Source organism: Parambassis ranga, unplaced genomic scaffold, assembly GCF_900634625.1.
Source record: "Parambassis ranga unplaced genomic scaffold, fParRan2.1 scaffold_22_arrow_ctg1, whole genome shotgun sequence".
Classification (NCBI taxonomy): Eukaryota; Metazoa; Chordata; class Actinopteri; family Ambassidae; genus Parambassis; species Parambassis ranga.
The window spans coordinates 1,888,305-1,910,907 of NW_021144778.1; the positions used below are offsets into that span (position 1 = coordinate 1,888,305).

Genomic DNA, 22,603 nt, shown 5'->3' on the forward strand with positions numbered 1-22,603 from the left:
TGCTGAATGTCCAGAATGTGCCATATGAATGAACTCAGCCAAAATTATATTTAATACAATACATACATTCTTCATCACTGCTGTCCTGTTTTGCACTGGGGTGCTGGCTCTAGGTGACACCGGGATGCCCACGGAACTAACAGGTGAATGTTCCAGAATAATGGTGGATGCACTGGAATCTCCAGAACTGACTTCTTGCCGTGGTTTCTTGGAAGGTGGAACTTTGGTTGCACCTCATGTTTGGCAGGGTATCTAGAGTCCTCTGTGGCTCTTGCGATGGAGATCATATCAGTCATAGTGTTTCTTATGAGTCGGCAAAAGAGCTCCTTGGATAAGGTCACATTGTGCTCAGTTCCCAGTCCTTTCTGCTTGAAGTAGGAGCGTCGCACCTGTTCAAGCTCACTGTCCGTGAACACCATGTATTCTGGGTTGGACATAGTCACAAATTTAGAAGTATTTGCCTCCTCTTTTGAAAGGTCACTGCCTCCAGTGGGGGGAGATTGATGAATTTCCAGAGCAGTATCCACCTAAAACACATTAACACAAACATTTATTGAGCATTTTTGTCATAGTCACATGATCATTTTGGGGAATGAAAAAAACACTTATAACTTTTGAAAAATGTATTTGAAACAGATAGTGATATTGAACCATGTGCTGTTTATCAGTCCTGTTATACTGTGACAGACAGATCTGACCTTTTCATTTTGATTCACTACAAGCCATATAGCCCGGCGCCTCCAGAAATGTTCAGGACCAGGAAAGAGGTCTTTAACGTCATCTCGGGAAAGCGATGGGATCAAGTCTTCTCCAATATTAGCAGCTGTAAAAGAGAAAAGTTAGTCGGGGCCAAGAAACAGAGGTTATCATTAAATTCCTTCAGATTTTTACATAGTAGGTGAGGATATTTTGTCAGCACCTGTTTCCACATTTTTTATTTCTTGCTACTTCTACTTCAAGAGTAGTATGTGAACTTAACATCATGTATTCATGTCTTACAAATGACCAGTTGTTGCTGTATTTTCAGTGTTTACAGTCCTTGACATTGAGAGAATGGCCCCACAGCTCAATGAGACATAAGCTATTACTAGATTAGCCCGTTTTATGTGTTTTAGCTGCTAAACTTTAGCCGCGAATCCACAACTTGTTAAGCTAGGCTAACTACATTAACTCACCATTAACACCAGCACAACATCAAAGTAACCCTTGTAGCATACCTCTGACTGTGGCAGGTGTAACCTCGTCCAGTTTGTCCATTTTATGAGTCTGACATCCACAGTTTGTTGAGAATTATGATTTCACAGCAGCAGCAGGTAACCTCTAGCTTAAAGTTTAGCTTCACGGACTCCAAGTGGAAAAAAACGCGACAGGTGGAATGTACCATATTCCAAGAGGGAGCGGGGAGGGGCTCTAAGCCTAAATACGATTAATTTGCATTTTTACAAACTATATTTACGTAAATAAGGTCATATTGCTTCATAATATATCGGCATATCTGGATAATTGATAAATAGTAAGTGGTTTCTGTTGTTATAAGACATGGAATTGTGGTACGTACCTTCATCATGACGTGTCAGCAGGTCGGCTTCATGCAGAGCAGGCAGCTAGCTGCTAGCTAAGGCTAAAAACAGGGAATGATTTGGCGCTGTGTTATCTGCTTTGTGTTTGTAGCTCTCACTCTCAAGTCTTTACTGAGTCATATAAATACTGCTCATAGTCGTAGTCCGGACTTTGTTTGTGGAATTGATGGATGCACCAAAGAATATGGAGTCTACAACTCACTATGGTCACATTGGAAGAAACCACCGCGAACACCTTGAACATGGCAGCAACCATTCACAGGGAGAGAAGACAACAGCAGCTTCATCAGGTGAACAGAACCGTGTGGGCATACAGTCCAGCTGAGCGACGGGGGAAACCAGTGAGCGAACGGATGAAGCAGGGCTGGAAACAGGGGTCATGTCTTCCTGTAGACTCTCTGCATCAAGTCAGTCAGAGGTGAGTCCTGTCCAGTTTAATAACAGCATCATGTTTTGTGTGGAGGAACAGTGATTTTCTTTTTAAGGAGGACATCAGGTGTAACCGTCTGACCAGACAAGCTACTGCTGTTATGTTGACTGCAAGAGAAAGCACCATCTTTCACAGGTCTGTCTACATACAACATTATTACATCTGTTTTGATTTGTGGCTCTGTTGATTATCTGCATGTCAAGGACAAGCCTAACTCTCACTGAATGGTGCACATCTGGGCTGATGCCTGCAATTGAAAACATTGTGTTTCAAATATTGTGTATATATATTGAAAATAAAAAATACATTTACAGTGACCCTATTAGTCAATGAGCTGCAGCATATTTCTCTATGAGATGTGATGTTTAATAATTCCTTGTATTTGCTCTCTGCTATCTAATTAGGATTTGAATGTACTTTGAATGCCTTAATAATGAGTTAAATAGCATCATTGTGTGGATGTTAATATAATACACTTTGTAATAGAGATTGCATGCTAATAAATTAAAAACATGGACTGCTTGTATTTAATTTGCTCTTATTTCTTGTCTGTTCTGCAGAGGTGTGAATGATGTCTTGGCAGCAATGCAGCAATATCAAGCTCTGTTGGTGACTAGTCTGAGGAGTCAGCTACAAACTGTATTTCAACATCAGGGAAGTGAACTTGAAAAGGAAGCGTTGGCAGTATTGGACCGGATTGAGGATCCATTCACATCTGTTTGGACAGCATACAGACAGGACAATGTGATTAAGAACAATGTCAAGTGTGTGGAGTCAGAGCTTTCTGTTGGCTATACCGCCTGCTGCAGGAAAAAGGGACAAAAAGGGTTCTTGCCACAGTTCCTGAATGTTTTCATTACATACCTCTGATTACAAGTTCAGAACAGATATTGTCCCATCCAAATATAAATAAATAATGTGTTGTACACTGTGGTGTGTGAATATTGCTCCTATCAGAAGTGGTTATTATACAGTCTGACAGCAGCAGAGGTTGTGTGTAATGACGCAGCTCACCAGCAGAGGGCGTGTGAAGGAGCAACAAGCAGAAACTACAGAGGAGAAGAGACACAACAAAGATCAGAACAGACACACTCAGCTCTTCTCTCTGAGACCATGATGATACCGTCACATATCATCACTGCACATGTTTTTGGCTGCACGTCTGGAAATGAGAGGAGACAGAACATTATCATACATGTTGCATAAGTAAAGTCACATGACATGCACCACTGTAAATAAAGGAAACCACATATTTTTAAGACACTTAGAGCACAGAGCCCAAGAAATAATATAATCTAAAGCTCACAAGACACAAGACGAACAGAACAGAACAGAACAAATACTTTATTTATCCCAAACTGGGAAATGTTTTCTATTGCAGCAGCAATGTACAGGGTCAGTATCATCCTATCTGCTGGTAAAAGTCTTTCTCCCCATCGGGGAATCGAACCCCAGTCTTCCGCGTGACAGGCGGAGATACTATCCACTATACTAACGAGGAATGCTGACAACCACCATCTGTCATAGCAGCAGCCACCTGGTGCGGTCATGTGTCAGCTGGGGTGTGACGGAGTGGCTACGTCAGTAACTGTGGGCAGACTGCAGGTGTGTGTGCACCCAGGCACACACAGGTCCCAGCTGAGAGCAGCCGGACCTTCCTGTCCTCCTGTCCATCGCTGTCCAAGGTGAACCGACACCACCAGACCACAGGGCCATTATTTATTTAGCAGGAAAGAAGAAGATGCTCTGCAGCATTCAGGTGTTATCAAGACAGCCCCTATAAAGGAGAGGTTCTGCTTCTCAGGAGGGTCACACCCTAATACAAGACCACTTCCTGTTATGCAACAAATAGACTTTATGATTCAATGTTGAGCTAATGCCACAGCCTAGCCTGTGGCATGCCTTGCTAGTCATTGTATGACACTGCTTGGCAGCAGCTGTAAAGAATTTCCCTCTGGGATTAATTTTTTATCTAAAATAAAAAAAAAAAAAATAGACATGGAGGACAGTCGTCTCCTCATGGAGGACAGTCGTCTCCTCATGGAGGACAGTCGTCTCCTCATGGAGGACAGTAGTCTCCTCATGGAGGACAGTCTCCTCATGGAGGACAGTGATATGCAAAGTGTTCAATCTTTGTTGACACAATTAGAAGAAATCTTTGTTCATATCTTTACCAATGTCAAACTAAGAAGAACATGTGCTTTGTGTTGTTCTTCCACCGACTGACACATGAAAAATAAGAGGTCACACATGGCTCGTTGGTCTAGGGGTGTGATTCTCGCTTAGGGTGCGAGAGGTCCCGGGTTCAAGTCCCGGACGAGCCCTGATGTTTAACTGTATTCCTTGTTGTTGACTCTTTTCAGTTCCTCTCTAACTACCACACAGCTTTACAAAGCTAACAAAGTTCTATTCAGACTCATCCCAATCCAGAGCAGTTGTTCCACAGTAACACCTGCAGGAGGACGTCATCACCCAGTATGTGACCTGCACTGTGAGCTGTAAGGTCTTATTGCGGCTGTGTCCCACTTCAGGGTCTGCATCCTTCGGAGGACGCAGCCTACGCGGTCTCAGGAGGCCGCGTCCTCCTGAGGATCCTCCGGAGGATCCTCCACCGTTGGTAAATGGGACGGTCTGGCCTTCAAATCACTTCCTGATTGTGGCGCGACGTCATAAATTTTGCCCCGGGAAAAACAAAAGCAGCGACAGCGACACAACACGGACTACACAACAAGCGGGACAACAGTGTGGATTTAGACATTTGGAATATTTTAATATATTTATTTGTTGTTGGAGGAAGAGGAGAGGCGGCTCCAGCGGCAGCAAAACCTGTGACGGCTCATTTTCTTCAGGCTGGGAGAGCGCAGTGGGGAGGTGACGGTAAGCTGCTGTTTAACCATATAATTGATCATAATTAATATACCGGTTACTGAGCAAACGCTAGATATATAACCAGTAGATAGACAAATATGATTAAATGTAATTTATATTTGATTCAATTGTAAGACTTGATACAGGGTCTGTTTGTAATTTTAATACTTTAAATTAAATAGCTAAATGTGTAAGAACCCTGCAAATAACCCTGAAAGCACTGCTTTAATGTGTCATTAAGCATCAGGTCTGTCACTGCACCAGAGAATTACTGCTGGGTGGAGGAGAGTGGGGCTCCCTGCAGGACCAGCTGTCTGTCCTGGAGGAGGTGTACTGACCATCATCACCTCTGGAGGGTGAGGATACATATTTTATAGCTTTTCATATTTTAAGCTGCTTTGGAAGCCGCTCTGTTGAAGTTATTATTTTTATTTTTGCCTTTTTAAAAACATCTTTAGTAACATGGCAGCCGCCGATCGTCAGCTCTGCAAACCCTGATGGACGATGTGGTGGACAGAGGAGACAGACACCCCCCTCCCCCAGATGATGTCCCACTCACAGCCAGAGGACTCCAAGGTCTTCACCGTGGCATCATCCAGTCCAGCAGCACCAAGGACTCCTGCTCAGCCAAACATTTATATATATGTTCTTTGTGAATAGTATTTTCTGCTGATCTTTATAAATAATAAACTGCACATTTTCATAATGCCCACTGGTAAATAGTTAGAAATGTTCTGTGTCTTTGTAAATATTGTACATAACACAACACACACACAATAAATGATTTACTGTTGTCACTGAGAAGTTGTTCAAAAGTTTACTTAAATTATAAATAGGTGATGAAACACATGATGTAACAAGGTGAGAAGAGTTTAAGAACACAGAGACAAGAACGATTTAATATACAATTTAATAAGTAACATTTAAATAACAGAACATAAAATCACTGCTGTCCACCATCCTCTCAATGAGCTGAGGTCTGTCCGTTCTTTCTCTGCTCTCCCCCCCTCTCTCTCTCTCCCTCTCTCTCTCTCTCTCTCTCTCTCTCCCTCCCTCTCTCTCTCTCTCCCTCTCCCTCCCTCCCTCTCTCTCTCTCCTGTCTCTCCCTCCCTCCCTCTCTCTCTCTCCCTCCCTCTCTCTCTCTCTCTCCCTCTCTCTCTCTCTCTCTCTCTCCCTCTCTCTCCAGTCTCATCTCCTCCGTTATCAATTGTCAGGTTTCTTCTGTTTCTCTCTGCTCCTCCTTCAACAAAATGCCAACAGGCAGAATGACCGTTTGATATAATAACGATAATATTGCTCCTCACGTGAACTATACTTTATACTATACTACAGTACACAGTCCAGAAACAACATTCAATCAAAGCGTTTAGTTTACAGCGCCTCGTATCAACAGGACGTCATGTTTGTAAATATAAAACTCATTTTTTTAATGCCGCTGTCACTACTAGCATTTTAAAACTCTCGAACTACTGCTCTTTACTTACATTTAAATGTGAATTCGGCACTCCTGCCGGTGCCGCTGCCGCTCGCTTGGTCCGTCGTTGTACTATTGGACAAAAAGTAGGCCCGCAAAGCATTGTGGGATATTTAAGGCCACGAAGGATGGTAGCGATGCGTCCTCCAAATTCAGGCAAAAGGAGGACGCATTTGGAGGACGCATTTGAAGGACCCTTCGACTTTTGGCGAATTGGGACAGCCTTCGCGCAGCTTTGTGACGTAAGCGGCCTTAAAATGCGCACTCCGAAGGATGCAGACCCTGAATTGGGACACAGCCACAGACAGGTGTGTGTCTGTCCTCATCAAGTCCAATCAGTATCATCAAAGACAGCTCGACTCAGATGAAGGTGTAGAACCATCTGAAGGACGATCAGAAGAAATGGACGCACCTGAGTTCAATATATGAGTCACAGCAAAGGCTCTGATACTTAGGACCATGTCATATTTCACTTTGTCTTTTTAATACATCTGCAAACATGTCAACAGCTCTGTGTGTTTCTGTCAGTATGGGGAGCTGTGTGGACATTAATGAGGAAAAATGAACTTCAATGATTTTAGCAAATGGCTGCAATATAACAAAGTGAAACATTTAAGGGGGTCTGAATACTTCCTGCACCCACTGTACACATAACAGATGGATGTGACTGAAACAACAGCTCTGTGTGTAATATAAATATACAAACTAATGTGATTTGATCAGAACATTTTAAAAGACATTGATGATCTGTTCTTATTGTCTAAACAGGAACAGTTGAAGCACAGCTTGCAGCCCCTGTATCTCAGGCTTCTCAGCTTCTCTTCAGATGTTTGGAACCGCTTGGAATCTGCTGGAACCTCTCATTTAATGACTCACATAGAACTTTTGAACTTTTGACTTTATGTGGAGGAGGGATTGATTTTGGAATGAGGAGGCTGCAACACTTCAGGAATGCTTTTAAGTGACTGACTGGCAGGACATTGATGAGATCACAGAGTGCATGACTGGATACATAAACTTGTGTGTGGACAGTGTTGTTCCAGTTAGGACAGTGAATTGTTACCCCAACAACAAGCCATGGGTGACTAAGGACATTAAAGCCATTTTAAACAGAAAAAAGAAGGCATTCAAAGCGGGCGACAGGGAGGAGGTGAGAGCTACACAGAAGGACCTGAGAATAAAAATCAGGGAGGCCAAGGAGAAGTACAGGAGGAAGCTGGAGTGGAAACTTCAGCAAAACAACACAAGAGAGGTGTGGAGTGGCATGAGGACCATCACTGGTTACAGGTGGAGCAGCAGGGGTGGAGTTAATGGCAGTGTGCAAAGGGCCAATGAGCTGTATCAGTTTTAAAGGTGACCCCGGTTCACCCTGCTAACGACTGCTGGCCCCGCTGGCTGAGAAGCTGACAGCGATGCAGGTGGATGCCCCACTGGTGTCCTGGATGGTGGACTATCTGACTGGCAGACCACAGTGTGTACGCCTACAGAGCTGTATGTCTGACAGACTGATCAGCCACACCAGGGCTCCACAGGGACCTGCCACCTCCAGAAATTCTCTGATGACTCTGCAGTGGTTGGATGTATGTGGATAACTTTGTCACCTGGAGCGAGAGCAACCACATACTGCTCAATGTGACAAAGACAAAGGAACTAGTGGTGGATCTGAGGAGGACAAAGGCTCCAGTGACCCCTACCAGCATCAAAGGGGTCAGTGTGGAGGTGGTGGAGGAGTACAAATACCTGGGAATGTACTTGGACCACAAACTGGAATGGAGTAAGAACGTGGACATTGTTTACAGGAAGGGCCAGAGTCGCCTCTACTTTCTGAGGCAGCTGAGGTCCTTTAACATCTGCAGGACGATGCTGAGGATGTTTTATGAGTCTGTGGTGGCCAGTGCCATCATGTATGCTGTTGTCTGCTGGGGCAGCAGTCTGGGGGTGAGGGACATAAACAGAATCATCAGGAAGGCCGGCCATGTTGTGGGAGAGGACTCTCTGACAAAGGTGTCAGAGGAGGATGTTGTCCAAAATAAAGACCATACTGGACTGTCCCTCCCACCCGCTCCACACTGTGCTGACCAGCTACAGGAGCTTGTTCAGCAACAGACTCTGACTCCCACGATGCACCACTGAGAGACACAGGAAGTCATTCCTGCCTGTCTCAGTCAAACTACTGAACTCTGAACTGTAACAGTCACTCAGACACTGTACATTCATACTGATACATTCATGTCATGCTCTTTACTGTGTAAAGGTTTTTATACAATAGTAAATATGTTCTTTAGATACAACTCAGGGATTTAAATGATGTCTAGGTATTTCAATATTTATTATATATTTCTATTTCATATTTCAATTATCTTTTCTTCTATTTGTCTGTAACAAACAAGAATTTCCCCTCGGGGATAAAAAAAGTAATTTCTGATCTGATTCTGTAACCTGCGATTTCACCACTAGATGTCAGCATTGCACAGCATTGGTGGTTCAGTTCAGATTGAGAGAATGCAAAGAGTGTGCAAAGCTGTCATCAAAGCAAAAGCGGAAGGTTGGTGGTTCGATCCCAACTCCTCCCTAGTCACTGTTGTTCTTGGGCAAGACACTTCACCCTAGCCTGTGGCGCACCTTGCTAGTCATTGTATGACACTGCTTGTGCAGCAGTGTCATACAGTGTCGTATTTCCCTCTGAAAAAAAAATAAAAACAAAGACAAACCACTGAGTGACTTTTGACTGGTACATTTAAAATGTCCTAATGTCCTAATGTCCTAATCATATGTCCTAACCAGCAGGGGGAGCACTGATCATAAACTCTCTGTCTCACATGTTTGTCATGTGTTTTTATGGAAGATGATGCTGACTGTTGTTTTCTTGCTTCTCTCTGTAAACAGACATTACTTGCTGCGCATGTACAGAACCGAACAAAACACACGCCCCGAACCAAAACACATTTAAAAATGACTCTAATTTGTATCACATATTTTGTGTGAAACCATATACCTGCCATTGCCAAGAGTCAAGGATGCAGATATGAAGGAGAGCATCAAGTTCTCTCACTATCAGATCATCAATGGGAACCTTGTCCTCCCATAAACTTAAAAAAAAAAGTCATATATAAATACTTTTATATAAATATTTTTTAATTTCACTGCATCAAATTGTTTTTTAAATAACTTCAGACGTAATTAGACATTGAACATTTTTTTTTTCTTCTTTTGAAATATTTTTTAACATTTTAAGGCAATCACTGCAGATGACATCACGACGCATTTTGCAGACATGGGCCCCACATTTGGCACAGTGGCTCCACACACGTCTGCGCTGGAAGCACAAAGTGCACTGCTTGCGGCTTTTAGATGGCCCTGGCCCTTCTTTTTCTTCCTCTTCTTCTTCTTCTTTTCCTTCTTCCTTCTTCCTGAAGGACCAGGTTTTCTGGCTGTTCCATGCAGGATCGACAGCCACAAAGAGTACAAAAGCATTGAAGCAAGACATGTCCAGCATGTGATATAAAATGCACGTTGGCCCTCTCGGTGTCTTGCGCCGGCACGAGTATGTACCACACATCTGAAAAAGAAATGCTCAGATGGTTTGAATACATTTACACACAACCTTCTTATTATGAAAAAGAGTCTGAAATCTTCCAATAATATGTAAAATATGGAATACAATTGAATAAATAGTATGGCTATATCAGACAATCACAATAATACATAATAATACTACATACAAATGTATTTACTTAACATGTACATAAGTAAATAACTTGGGTAATAATTGATATGTTGCTTACCTGGTCCAGGTGGTCCACAGCTCCTTTGGCTTTGCTGTAGTCCAGGATGATCTGGGGCTTTAACTTACCAGACTCCTGGAATACTGGCTCCCCGTTTTTTGTACTGCGGAGGACCACATTCTTCGGTACATACGACACTGCTGTCCAGTCCTGGGTGAATGCAAAGCAAGAGGACAGCACCTGTCTCTGCTTCACGGTGAGCAGCTGCTGGGGGAGCTCTGGCTTATTTTTTCGCACTGTCCTGACCAGAGCCATCTTGCCCTTTTGGAGCTCTGCAGCCAGGGGGAAAGATGTAAAAAATTGCCCGCAGTCACTGTGTAGCCCTTTTCAGTTAAGATAAGATAAGATAAGATAAAACTTTATTAATCCCGAAGGAAATTCTTAGCTGAAGGACCACCCGCTTCCCCTGGTTCCGTTCTCTGGGTGCTGATGCGGCAGACCTCTGTGTACAACTCCAATCTCCATGCATAGGAGGTCTGCACATCACTCAGCACCCAGATTTTTAACCCGTACTTGGCGGGTTTGGAGGGAATGTATTGTTTGAACGAACAGCGGCCCCTGAAAGGGACCAGCTGTTCATTAACACATACATCCCTCGCTGGGTTATACATTTTTGGGATGCAGGTGGTCCATTGGGTCCACAGATCTCGCACAGGAGCCAGCTTGTCTCTCCTGTGGCGCTCTGGCCAGGACAGTCGATCATCAAATCACATAGCGAGGTTGATGGAGGAAAACCTTTTTTGGGACATCTTGGCTGCAAAAATGACCCTCCCTGTTGTTTCATCCCAGAGGCTCTTCATGGACTCGTGTCTGGACCGGTACATGCCGCCCAGGATCAGCAGCCCCAGGAATTCACGCAGCTCCTCAAGATCCACATCTCTCCATTGTGGCACTGAATGCCTTCAATGCTTTTACTTTTGAAAGGTCCACAGCTGCGTGGTAGCGCTGCAGTGTCTCTCTGAGTCTTTCTTCGTGTCTTTGCTTCTTTTTAACGTCCCGGGCAGGAGCAGGTGAGTGATCGCAGTTCCGCCGACGTCACAGGTTGAGGGAAAAAAGGGCAATCGGGCAGTTCAACACAAATTTTAGAATTCAAACTTAAATGTTTCTAATACATCACCAGAACACTGGGAAACACATTTACTACCCTTTGTGTCATCAGGGACAAAAATGTCCGCTTCTAAAAACTGCTCTAAAAACTGAACAGATTCATATTTTTCTGCATAAATATGTGGAACAACTTCAGGACTGCTCAGAACTACCAAACATGAAATCATTGGAGGAGTTTAACGCTTTAAATGCCAGGTAGCTTGCATGATGCAAATATTTCATGTAAAAATGCACAAAACAAGTTATTTTACAAGTTGGGAGGCTCAGGCATTATTTTATATCTGTCATGTCAAAGTTTATCCAAAATATTGAGTTGGAGTTATTAGTGTTTGTATTGCAGCAGTTTTAAATGGTGTTTTCCACTTAGGTCCATTAACTCCTATTATAATACTACATTTTAATATCAGAGCCATAACAACATGGAATCATGCATTTCTTAATGTAAGGGTTTCATTTGTGAGGACATGTCAAAGTTCATGATCATAAATTTAGCTTCACATTCTTCATTTCACTGCTTCTAAGACAAAAACATGTTCTGACCTGAAATCACAGTCAGTGATTCAAATGAAAGTGAAACATCATCAACATTTAAAGCACAAAGTTGAAGCTGCTGTCACTTCCACACACTCTGCTTCTACACACAGCACAGACTCACTGAGGAACCAGGATACAACCAGAACCCAGCATGTAGAGGCTGAGTGAATGTGGTGCTGAAGGTGTGGAGGTGGATCAGTGTGTCAGAGGAGACTCTGTAGAAGGACAGAGTGCCAGCAGGACAGTCCACATACACTGCTGCTCTGTCAGAGCCAGAGGAGGAGGAGATGAGTGTTTTTTCTGTTATTGTGCCAGACAGAGTAACCACGATCAGAGCAGCTCAAACTCCAGGACTGATTGTTTGCTCCAAACCTGCAGTCATCACTGTTTCCTTTCCTTCTGATTCTTCTGTAACTCACTGATATATGAACCCCTCCTGTCCTCTGAAACTGTTGTGTGGTCCCACCACCACCTCTCCTTCAATGGACAGCATCCAAGCATTGGGCTTCATCATCTCAACTGAAATGAAGAGTTTTTTTCAATTTCACATAGATGGCGGAAAGAGTCATCTATGTGAAAAAACCATCAGCTCTCACCTGTTTACAACTCTGTCCTTTCATCCCTTCCTAGCAGGTTTCACCCCCATTTAAACTCTAATGATGGGCTATCAACTAGTCCTGCACAAGTCCCTGGCATAGTTTCTGGCTATACATGTTACACTCTATACAGTGTGTTATACAGCTATAACACACTTACCGTACATTGCAGCAGCTATCCACTGATGTTAGCATTAATGTGCTAGTTAGTGTGTGTGTGTTGACAGTCTGCTATAGTCATCTGGGTGGAAAGACAGCATTTCTCATCATCTATGGAGGCTTGGGATACAGTTACAAAATAAATCTAGTCAATGCATATTCTAATCTAATCTCTAATCCAATTATTTTACACCAACTACTGACTGTTGACTACTATGACTACTGTTAGATTAGGACACCAGTATTACCATCCAAACAAAAGGTTCCACTGAGATTTGAACTCAGATCGCTGGAGTCAAAGTCCAGAGTGCTAACCATTACACCATGGACCCTGCCTCACATGGATCTTCTTCTCCTCCTCTATCCGGCGAGACTGTGCTCCATGAGGAGACTGTCCTCCATGTCTAGATAAGGCTTGTCCTGTCCTGTGATTTTTGTGACTTTTTATTCCCTGAACACCCAGCTTTGCTATCCTTGGGATAATTTTATGACATGGAGCAAATAAATTGGTCGCTCAGTGCATTGGACAACATTTTCTCACAAAGAAAGACATCACCGGGAGAACCCCTCTGCCCTGAAGGGACCCTAGAAGATGTGGAGGATCTATTCATCTATTGGACATTGGTAGTAGGCATACTTCTGAATTGCGTGGTCCTGCTGTACCGAAAAGTTGGAAAAGCCGCTGCTGGCAAATTGGCACTACCACTAAGCGTGGACACAAAACAAGACCCTGGGCTCATGGGACCTCGGATCTCAGAATTACATCAGAAGATGGACCGGATGGAAGAGCTGATCTGCAACATTTCAGCCCGCTCCGGAGAGGGCTGGAAGCGGGTGGATAACATCGGAAGACAGTCCGACCATTTGAGGATCTCAATGGAAGGAATATCTGTCAAGCTGGAAGAGATGTCGAAGGTTCTCCATGCACCTGCAAGGGACGAATGCGCACTGAGGCCGGACTGACCTATCGATCACTGATCTGGGCAAATTAATTACAGATCGAAAATTGTTGTTATGATTTTGGTTGATTTTCTGTCTGCCCCTCCCCCCCCCCTCCTGAGGCCCTGAAGAATAGCCCAGCAGCTGTGCTCCTATCTGACTCCTGTGCAACTCCTATCTCCCGTCAAGGACAACTGGTGAACTGCCTGTAAACATCTTGGCAGTCTCAGTCATACTATCTCACACACTTCTCATGGAACTGACGCACATACATTCCCCTCCCTACCCCTCCCTTCCTTCTCGTCTGCCTCCGTATCTGTTGTTTTCTCCCCCCATCCTCTGTGTCCATGAAAAAATTCCATCACGTTACCACGTGTACTGTAATCAAGGGTCAATGTCATTATGTGATTATATTGTTTATATGTACCGCAATCTGCAAATGTATTTTTGAGAGCCAAAAGGGCGCCTTGAACGGTCGCCCTGGTGCTTTTAGTGCACTCTTGCACTAGACACCACAATAGTTTTAATTTGCACATACAAATACTACCGTTTACTGCTTACTTTTGAACTTCAGCCACTTTACAGTCTGTTTACATTGTTCATGGACATTTGGATAGTTATAACATTTATGACTTGATAACCTGTACATACTTAATATTTTATATTTTATTTGTATCTATTCTCTATTCTATTTTACTGTGTCTTATATTTCAAGCTGCTCACTTAGAGACAAATAAAATTTTCTGAATCTGAATCTGAACAATATGTGAGAGCCCAGAACTGTGGGTCTTCAGAAACAACACTGACGGCTGTGTGCTGCAGAAGTTCTCTAACAACACTGCAATTGTTGGTTTCATCACTGACAACGTCGACGTAGAGTACAGAGGACTGATGCAGAACTCTGTGGACTGGTATCAGCGAAACCACCTCCTGATCAATGCAGGACTTCCTGTGCGTTTTAGAGGATACCTCCAAGAGACTTTTTTTCTCGTCTAGAGGTGATACGTATGTGTACCAATTTTCATGTCTGTAGGTCAAACGGGGACTCAGATCTCATTCCAGGGGGCGCTGCTGAGCCATGTGGCCACGCCCACATATGACGATTTGGGGGTTTTAAAAGGTGCACAGGGGCTGATGTCATGATAGAGTAAGAGGCAGGTAGGATGAACAAATCAAGAAACACAGCAGCTTTCCCTATGGTGGCGAAGGGTCAACTTCATGACGTTGCCCCGCCCACACGGTGTAACATGCATTTATGCTTGCATTTCAGAATCAGAATCAGAAATACTTTATTGATCCCAGGGGGAAATTGCTTTTATTCCAGGTGCTCCATGTATACTCAAAAAACAGGTTAGAAATATAAAAAAAGGTAAAGTAGTAAGCGTAAACTAAAAATAAAACCTAATAAATTCTAAACATTAATAAACATTCAGTTTAAATCCAGGCTCTCGCACGTTTCGTGCTCGGGCCCTAATAAAGTAAAATAAAATCTTAATCACAGCTTCCTTAATACAAGCTGAACTTCATAGCTATAGCTTCATAGCTGTAGTTTCAGCAGCCAGTTTAATACCGTTCATGTCTATATTTGATATAACAGACACGATGACCATCCTTTAATGCTTTTGTTGCTTTATTACTTGAACTTTTGTCGCTGAGCTCCGATGCTTTTTGATGAAGCATTTTAGCAACAGACTGTTGCACTGTGTCCGTCTTTATTGTGATGACAGCTCCTATTTCTTCACACTTTAGATGTTCCTAAAAGTAGAGTGTGCATCACACACTGTACAGTATTTATCAAGTAGTATTGTTCCTCCAGTGCACCATTTCTTCTGTATAATTATTATTAGCAGTTATTACTGAAGATCGATGCCCCTACAAATATTCAAACTTACTGTAAATTCAGTTGTAGGCTGATTCATCACTGTCATTTCTCCATTGTTGTTGATGGATAACCAACTTTAGATATTTTTAATGAACAATAAATGCCCTGAAGCTCTGAAGTGTATTGTTTTTACACTGCACACCTGGTTTGGATCTTACAATGGTAACCTAAACATCACAGGAACTATACAAGAACAACCTCATGGAGGCTTCAGTGGTGTTTGTAATAAAACACTATCCTTCTTTTTTCACAAACAGTACAATACAGCACATGTGACTCCACAATGAGCAAAGCAGAGACCGCAGACCACGTAACACGGCGTTACTATGCTGGAAAAAACGTGTCTGCCTGTGAGCTTCTGTTATGTACTGTAGCATCCTAACTTCCATCCTTACAAACCACCTGTCCTCTGTTTAAAATGTGGACATTATTGTCCTCAAAAGACTGACTGTCCTTTCTCTTTGAGGTGAAGATGGATTGCTGAGTGTTGTCCTGTGGATGTGTCTCTTCTGTCCTGTGCTCTTTACCTGTGGGGTGGCTGTGGGTTTTTATTGACTAATAACATATCAGTTCTAGAATGATGTGTGTGTGTTTGATGTGATTTGATGTGTGTGTTTATCTGGTTTTAGGGGTCAGTGTGTGTTCATCCATACGCGGCCGCCTGTGTGTGTTGATGTAAATGTGTGTGTCCTGTCAGCCATGATCATGCTGAGACAGAATAATGCTGGAAAAAGCTCCCAGCTGTTAGACCTGAAGGTAAAGCTGCATGCTGTTGTGGTTTCTCTGAGTGTAGGATCACAAGACTTCTGCTGTTTTATGTTGTGTGTGTTGATCACGATCAGTGATCAATTCAGAAGTTAAAAGAAAAAGGCGTGGTGGCCAAGTGGTAAGGCGTTGGTCTCGTAAACCAAAGATCATGGGTTCAATTCCCATTCATGCCTTCAAAGATCTGTAGGAGGTTCCTTTTAAAGAAAGACAAAACCCATTGAGAGTAAAAACTATAGACAGAGCTTCCGTGATGTCACCCATTTGTTTCTGAAGAGCCGTTCTGAGGCTCGTGGGAGCCGCCATGTTGGAAGCATCACGTCCGCCAAAAACTCCAAATACGTACAAAGAGGGGGAGCACGAGTGGAGTTTGGGGGCGGGCCATCGTGAAAGCAGGAAACTCGCGCTGTTATACGTCAACCTTCTGCTGCTCAAGTGGCAACTCCTATAATTATGCAGAATTTTAAGTCCGAATATAATTAAAACGAGTAAGTTATATAAAAAAAAATCACCCCCATACAATTGACACTAGAAGAGAACCTATCATCTGAGACCAGAATTTTTTTGTACCAGGCTGTAAACATGTTCATTCCTGCTGTGAAGTCGGACATTTTAACATGGGAGTCTATGGGAAATGACTCGCTTTTGGAGCCAGCCCCCAGTGGTTGCGGCATGAATTACAAGTTTTGACACTTCCGCATGGGCTTCAAGTTTGAACCCCGAAGGTTGCCGTCTGACAACACCACACAAAACAAAGATGTGTTAAACTGTGTGATCGTTGGCTGGAAGCACTGCTTCATGAACCTGTGTTTACTGTTCATTAAGCTTAGAGAAGTTTCAGGAGTATGTTTGAGGAGTAAACTGATGCAAGTCCTCACAACAAGTGTATTTCACTGCACAAACACACACTCAGCTGATGTGTCCCAGGAAATGTCTTTTTGTCTGACGTATTAGAAGATTCTAGATTCTAGATTCAACAACTAGACAATTAACCCCTGCTGAGACCCCCACAGGGTTTCTGTGGCTGTATCTCCCTCATTCTTCATCCTATGTGGATGAAACCTTACAGTCATGCTGAACATTTGACTCTGCACAGCTGATATGCTGAAATGCTACAGACACTGCGCCACCTACTGGCCAGAGGACCTGTCTTTTGTTTAGGGGCCTTAAACAATTTCCCTCTGGGATTACTAAAGTACCTAAAATAAAAAAAAAATGTAAAAAAATTTCCCAGAATGCGTAATTTAATCCAAGTCTTCAAAATGGTGGAACAAACATTTCACACATTTCATTTCAGATCCTTTATTGTTCTGGAAAGAAAACCAAAACAAAGTCCTGACGTCCCATTACAAATATCATGGCAGCTGTTCATCCCTCTCCTGACGGTTCTCTTCCACCTCCAGCTTGTCCACACTTTCCGAGCTTTCCGAGCACATGTGACACGCGTGGTAGATAGGTCGCTAATTCCAGACAGCTATAGCGCACAGTAGTCTTTTATTCATTTACATTTCAGTTTCAGCTGCTGACACATGAAGATCAGAGGGCACACATGGCTCGTTGGTCTAGGGGTATGATTCTCGCTTAGGGTGCGAGAGGTCCCGGGTTCAAATCCCGGACGAGCCCTGATGTTTAACTGTATTCCTTGTAGTTGACTCTTTTCAGTTCCTCTCTAACTACCACACAGCTTTACAAAGCTAACAAAGTTCTATTCAGACTCATCCCAATCCAGAGCAGTTGTTCCACAGTAACACCTGCAGGAGGACGTCATCACCCAGTATGTGACCTGCACTGTGAGCTGTAAGGTCTTATACAGACAGGTGTGTGTCTGTCCTCATCAAGTCCAATCAGTATCATCAAAGACAGCTGGACTCAGATGAAGGTGTAGAACCATCTGAAGGACGATCAGAAGAAATGGACGCACCTGAGTTCAATATATGAGAGTCACAGCAAAGGCTCTGATACTTAGGACCATGTCATATTTCACTTTGGCTTTTTAATACATCTGCAAACATGTCAACAACTCTGTGTGTTTCTGTCAGTATGGGGAGCTGTGTGGACATTAATGAGGAAAAATGAACTTCAATGATTTTAGCAAATGGCTGCAATATAACAAAGTGAAACATTTAAGGGGGTCTGAATACTTCCTGCACCCACTGTACACATAACAAATGAATGTGACTGAAACAACAGCTCTGTGTGTAATATAAATATACAAACTAATGTGATTTGATCAGAACATTTTAAAAGACAGTGATGATCTGTTCTTATTGTCTAAACAGGAACAGTTGAAGCACAGCTTGCAGCCCCTGTATCTCAGGCTTCTCAGCTTCTCTTCAGATGTTTGGACGTTTCTGCTGGAACCTCTCATTTAATGACTCACATTTAGAACTTCTGACTTTATGTGGAGGAGGGATTGATTTTGGAATGAGGAGGCTGCAGCCTGCGATTCCACCACTAGATGTAAGCATTGCACAGCATTGGTGGTTCAGTTCAGATTGAGAGAATGCAAAGAGTGTGCAAAGCTGTCATCAAAGCAAAAGCTGGCGGCTTGGAAGAATGTCAAACATCAAACATATTCTGCTTGGTTTAACACTGTTTGTTCACTGCGTCATTCCACATGTGTTCCTTCATTGCTCTGATGTCTTCCGGATGAATCTACAATGTAGAAAGTCATAAAAACAAAGACAAACCACTGAGTGACTTTTGACTGGTACATTTAAAATGTCATCATATGTCCAAACCAGCAGGGAGAGCACTGATCATAAACTCTCTGTCTCACATGTTATTGTCATGTGTTTTTTTGGACGATGATGCTGACTGTTGTTTTCTTGCTTCTTTCTGTAAACAGCTTGTAAACAGCAGCTTCCCTGAGGGGAAACTCAGCTAATAAATGATGCTGTAACCTCTGGGACCTGATCTGCTGGGTGGGAGTCCACTACATCAGTGGTCCCCAACCACCGGGCCGGGGACCGGTACCGGTCCGCGGCTCATTTGGAACCAGGCCGCACAGAAAGACTGAGCAAAACATATATTATTCATTATCTGAGTCTGAAAGCTGTTTCATTTATAAATCGATCAGATTCATCCGCCTGTGCCTTTAAGCACCTGTCCAGACGCTTGTCTCGGTCACGGGATACGGCACCCCAAAATTAAGCCCACAAGCTAGCACAAATGAATAAAAAACAAACGTCTTTGGAGAGCTTCTTCGGAAAGGGGAAAAGGCCTAACGAGGAGACAGGAGAAGAGGAGCCTACCCCTTCAAAGAAAAAGAAACCCGCATTTAAAAGACTATATCAGGAGTCCTATTTAAAATACGGATTTATTGCAACAGGTGATTCTCACACACCAAGTCCGCTCTGAGTGATGTGGCGACAGACTCGCAAATGAGGCAACGAAGCCTTCAAAACTGCGAGACCGAGCACCCTGCATTAAAAGACAAGCCATGGAAGAAAACATGAACAAGAACGACTGAAGCAATTAATGACGGCCAAAACTAAATTACGGAGTGGACTGGACATAAGAAACACACGGGTGTCATGTCTCCCATTATCCCTAGATGGGACCGCCTCATTGCTGAGAAAGCTCAAAGGCTCCCACTAATTAAGCATAAGAGTAAGTTGTCTCTTTATGCACTTTTTTTTCTGTGCCGGTCCGTGAAAGTATTGTTTTACATGATACCGGTCCGTGGTGCAAAAAAGGTTGGGGACCGCTGCACTACATCATCCATCCATCCTCATCCATCCAGCTACACCCTCCCTCATAAAACGCAGGCTGGAGGATGCGGGCATCGATCCCGCTACCTCTCGCATGCTAAGCGAGCGCTCTACCATTTGAGCTAATCCCCCTTGTATAAAGGGTCAATTGCAAGTCAATCAGGACTCACTGCACTACATGAAGTGTACTAGTGAAGTATTGGAAGCATCAGACTTTTGATCTGAGGGTCCAGGGTTCAAGTCCCTGTTTGGGCGGAACACTTTGTACTCCCTCTTGCTTGTACTCCCCTTCCCTCTCTGTTAATGTGCAAAAGTGGTGATCCCGGTGGGCAGAAATTCCCTGTAGTATACACGGCGCTACAGTGGCTCGAACCTCACGTGAAACACCGGGAAACATCAACCAACTTGGACCTGGATACACTAGACGAGGTAAGCGTTACTCTTAAACATGTGTGTGATGTAAAATTAATATCAGTTGTGTGTCTTGGGTTGTAACACCGGTGTTATTAATTTGCTTCTCAGCAATCTGTAGCGGACCCGGAAGAGGGGGGATCATGCACCACAGATGTATGCAGCATAGCAGAGCTGGAGTACACAGTACTGGATGCTGCGCCGCCTGTGGCATCCACTCCGCTGCATGGGCGCACAGTTCCTCTGCCCGCAACTCCACCATCTCCACGGCGAACAGGGAGGTAGCGAATGCGAGGCAATCAGACATGTCTGGATTTCGAAGGTGCTCTTGCAATCCTTGACAAACGAAGGGCAGAACGGGAAGAATTGATGCAGGCAGGACGGAGGGACGCCGTACAGCAGCTGATGGACCCCTGTGCAAGATATATGCTTCATGTTACCGATTTCATGAGGGCACTACCACCACAGGCGCTCAGAAACTTCAAGTGGCAGTTGCAGAACCTCATGCACAAGACTGAGCATGAGGTCGAACAAGGCAATCTTGAAGGTTATTCAAGGTTATCTTGAATGTGTCCCTGTATACCCCCCCCCCTTTTTTTTAATCAATAAAGCGTGTGTTTTCAGTACCAAAGTGCATCTTTGCATTTTATAAGACCATACTGGTTTCGCATGATGAGCAATACAAAAGAAAGGCAAGTAAAGGGTGATTTGTCACCAATAACTCCAGACAGCCATTCACACATATCAGATGGTGACTGTTATTACCATTCTATATACTCCTACATACCCGGGCACAAGCACTGAATCTTTGCTATTGTTACTTTTAATGTCGCATCTTCACAGCTCATCACCGGACAGTTTGAAATATTGCAGGCACATTGGAACGCAGTAGATGTGCAAATGCGGTCATAAAGGCAAGCACAAACACTGAATCTTTGCTATTGTTACTTTTAATGTCGCATCTTCACAGCTCATCACCGGACAGTTTGAAATATTGCAGGCACATTGGAACGCAGTAGATGTGCAAATGCGGTCATAAAGGCAAGCACAAACACTGAATCTTTGCTATTGTTACTTTTAATCGCGCATCTCATGCTGTTGCAGGCACCCTCTCTGTATAATGCCCTCTTGCCACGGCACAAGTCCTTGTGGGGTGTTAAAAAACTCAGTAAAGTCTTTCCTTATAGTTTGGGCAGCCCGGGATGCTCTGGCTCCTGACAGTCTCCCTGTGTCCTGGAGATTGCAGTCTGCTTCCACCTGTCTCCTCCACTCTCCCCGCAGCATCCCCCCATTAGCAGAAGTCGAGTCGGCAAAGTTTTCCGGGAGGTATCTCACTGCTGGATCATTTGCTGCGTCTGTGCAGGAAAGGTAGTTGTGGAGGGCAATACTGGCCTTGACAATATCCACGGCCTTATCAGGCCTGCATTCCATCGGCCGACCAAGAATTCGCCATCTTGCTGTAAGGATGCCAAATGCGTTTTCAATAACTCGCCGGGCACGGCAGTGGCGGTAATTGTAGATCCGCTCCTTCATCGTGAGGTTGCGATCTAAGCAGATACACAAAAATTATTACTATTATTATTGTTTACCGTCACTATCAAGTTTCATTTACTGCATACAGAGACACTTACCTGGAAATGGACGCGAGAGGTTCACAAGCAGGGGGAATGCAGCATCTCCCACAAACACATGTGGAGTCTTGATGGTCGTGCCGGGAAGACAAGCAGGTGGTGGTAAAGGAAGCTGGCCATTCTTGAGAGCGGACCCAAAGTTGCTCTTATCAAAAACTCCTCCATCGCTCTCTTTGCCATAGGCACCCACGTCGACCATGGTAAATCTATGTCGCGCGTCACACACAGCCAACAAAACAATGGAGTGCTGACCTTTGTAATTAAAGTAGTCACTTCCTGCTCTTGGAGGTGCTTTGATTTTCACATGTTTTCCATCTATAGCCCCAACACAATTTGGAAAATTCCACAGCCTCCAAAAGTCCACAGCTATGTCGGCCATCTGTGTCGGTGATGGAAAGGCCACAAACTCGTTGTGCAGGGCAAGCCAGATGGCCTTGGACACTTCGGAAACAATATTACAAACTGTTGTCAGTCCCAATTTGTAGCTGGCGACACTGGCCTGTGAGCTCCCAGAAGCTAATATGCGCAGTGTGACTGCCAATCTCTCCTGGATAGAGATGGGAATGCTGTGTGTGGGTGCATGCTGGATGAACGGCGTGATCCGACGGACAAGGTCGTCAAAACGTCCGGCCGACATCCTGAAATAGCTAAAGTGCCTCTTGTCATCCATCTGCCGCATCTGTTGCACCAGGACTCTGTACTCTCCCTGCTCGACTCTTGTTGCATTGA

At 43.9% G+C, this 22,603-nt stretch overlaps 4 non-coding genes across 4 annotated transcripts; 2 read left to right on the forward strand and 2 right to left on the reverse strand.

Moving 5' to 3' along the window:
- Positions 1-12,793: 12,793 nt before the first annotated feature.
- trnaq-uug (transfer RNA glutamine (anticodon UUG)) lies at positions 12,794-12,865 on the reverse strand. Its single transcript has one exon. It is a non-coding gene; the product is annotated as a tRNA-Gln (tRNA).
- Positions 12,866-16,223: 3,358 nt separating this feature from the next.
- trnat-cgu (transfer RNA threonine (anticodon CGU)) lies at positions 16,224-16,295 on the forward strand. Its single transcript has one exon. It is a non-coding gene; the product is annotated as a tRNA-Thr (tRNA).
- A 1,375-nt stretch (positions 16,296-17,670) lies between these two features.
- Positions 17,671-17,742, forward strand: trnap-agg (transfer RNA proline (anticodon AGG)). Its single transcript has one exon. It is a non-coding gene; the product is annotated as a tRNA-Pro (tRNA).
- Positions 17,743-19,891: 2,149 nt separating this feature from the next.
- On the reverse strand, positions 19,892-19,964 carry trnaa-agc (transfer RNA alanine (anticodon AGC)). The gene has a single exon. It is a non-coding gene; the product is annotated as a tRNA-Ala (tRNA).
- Positions 19,965-22,603: the final 2,639 nt, after the last annotated feature.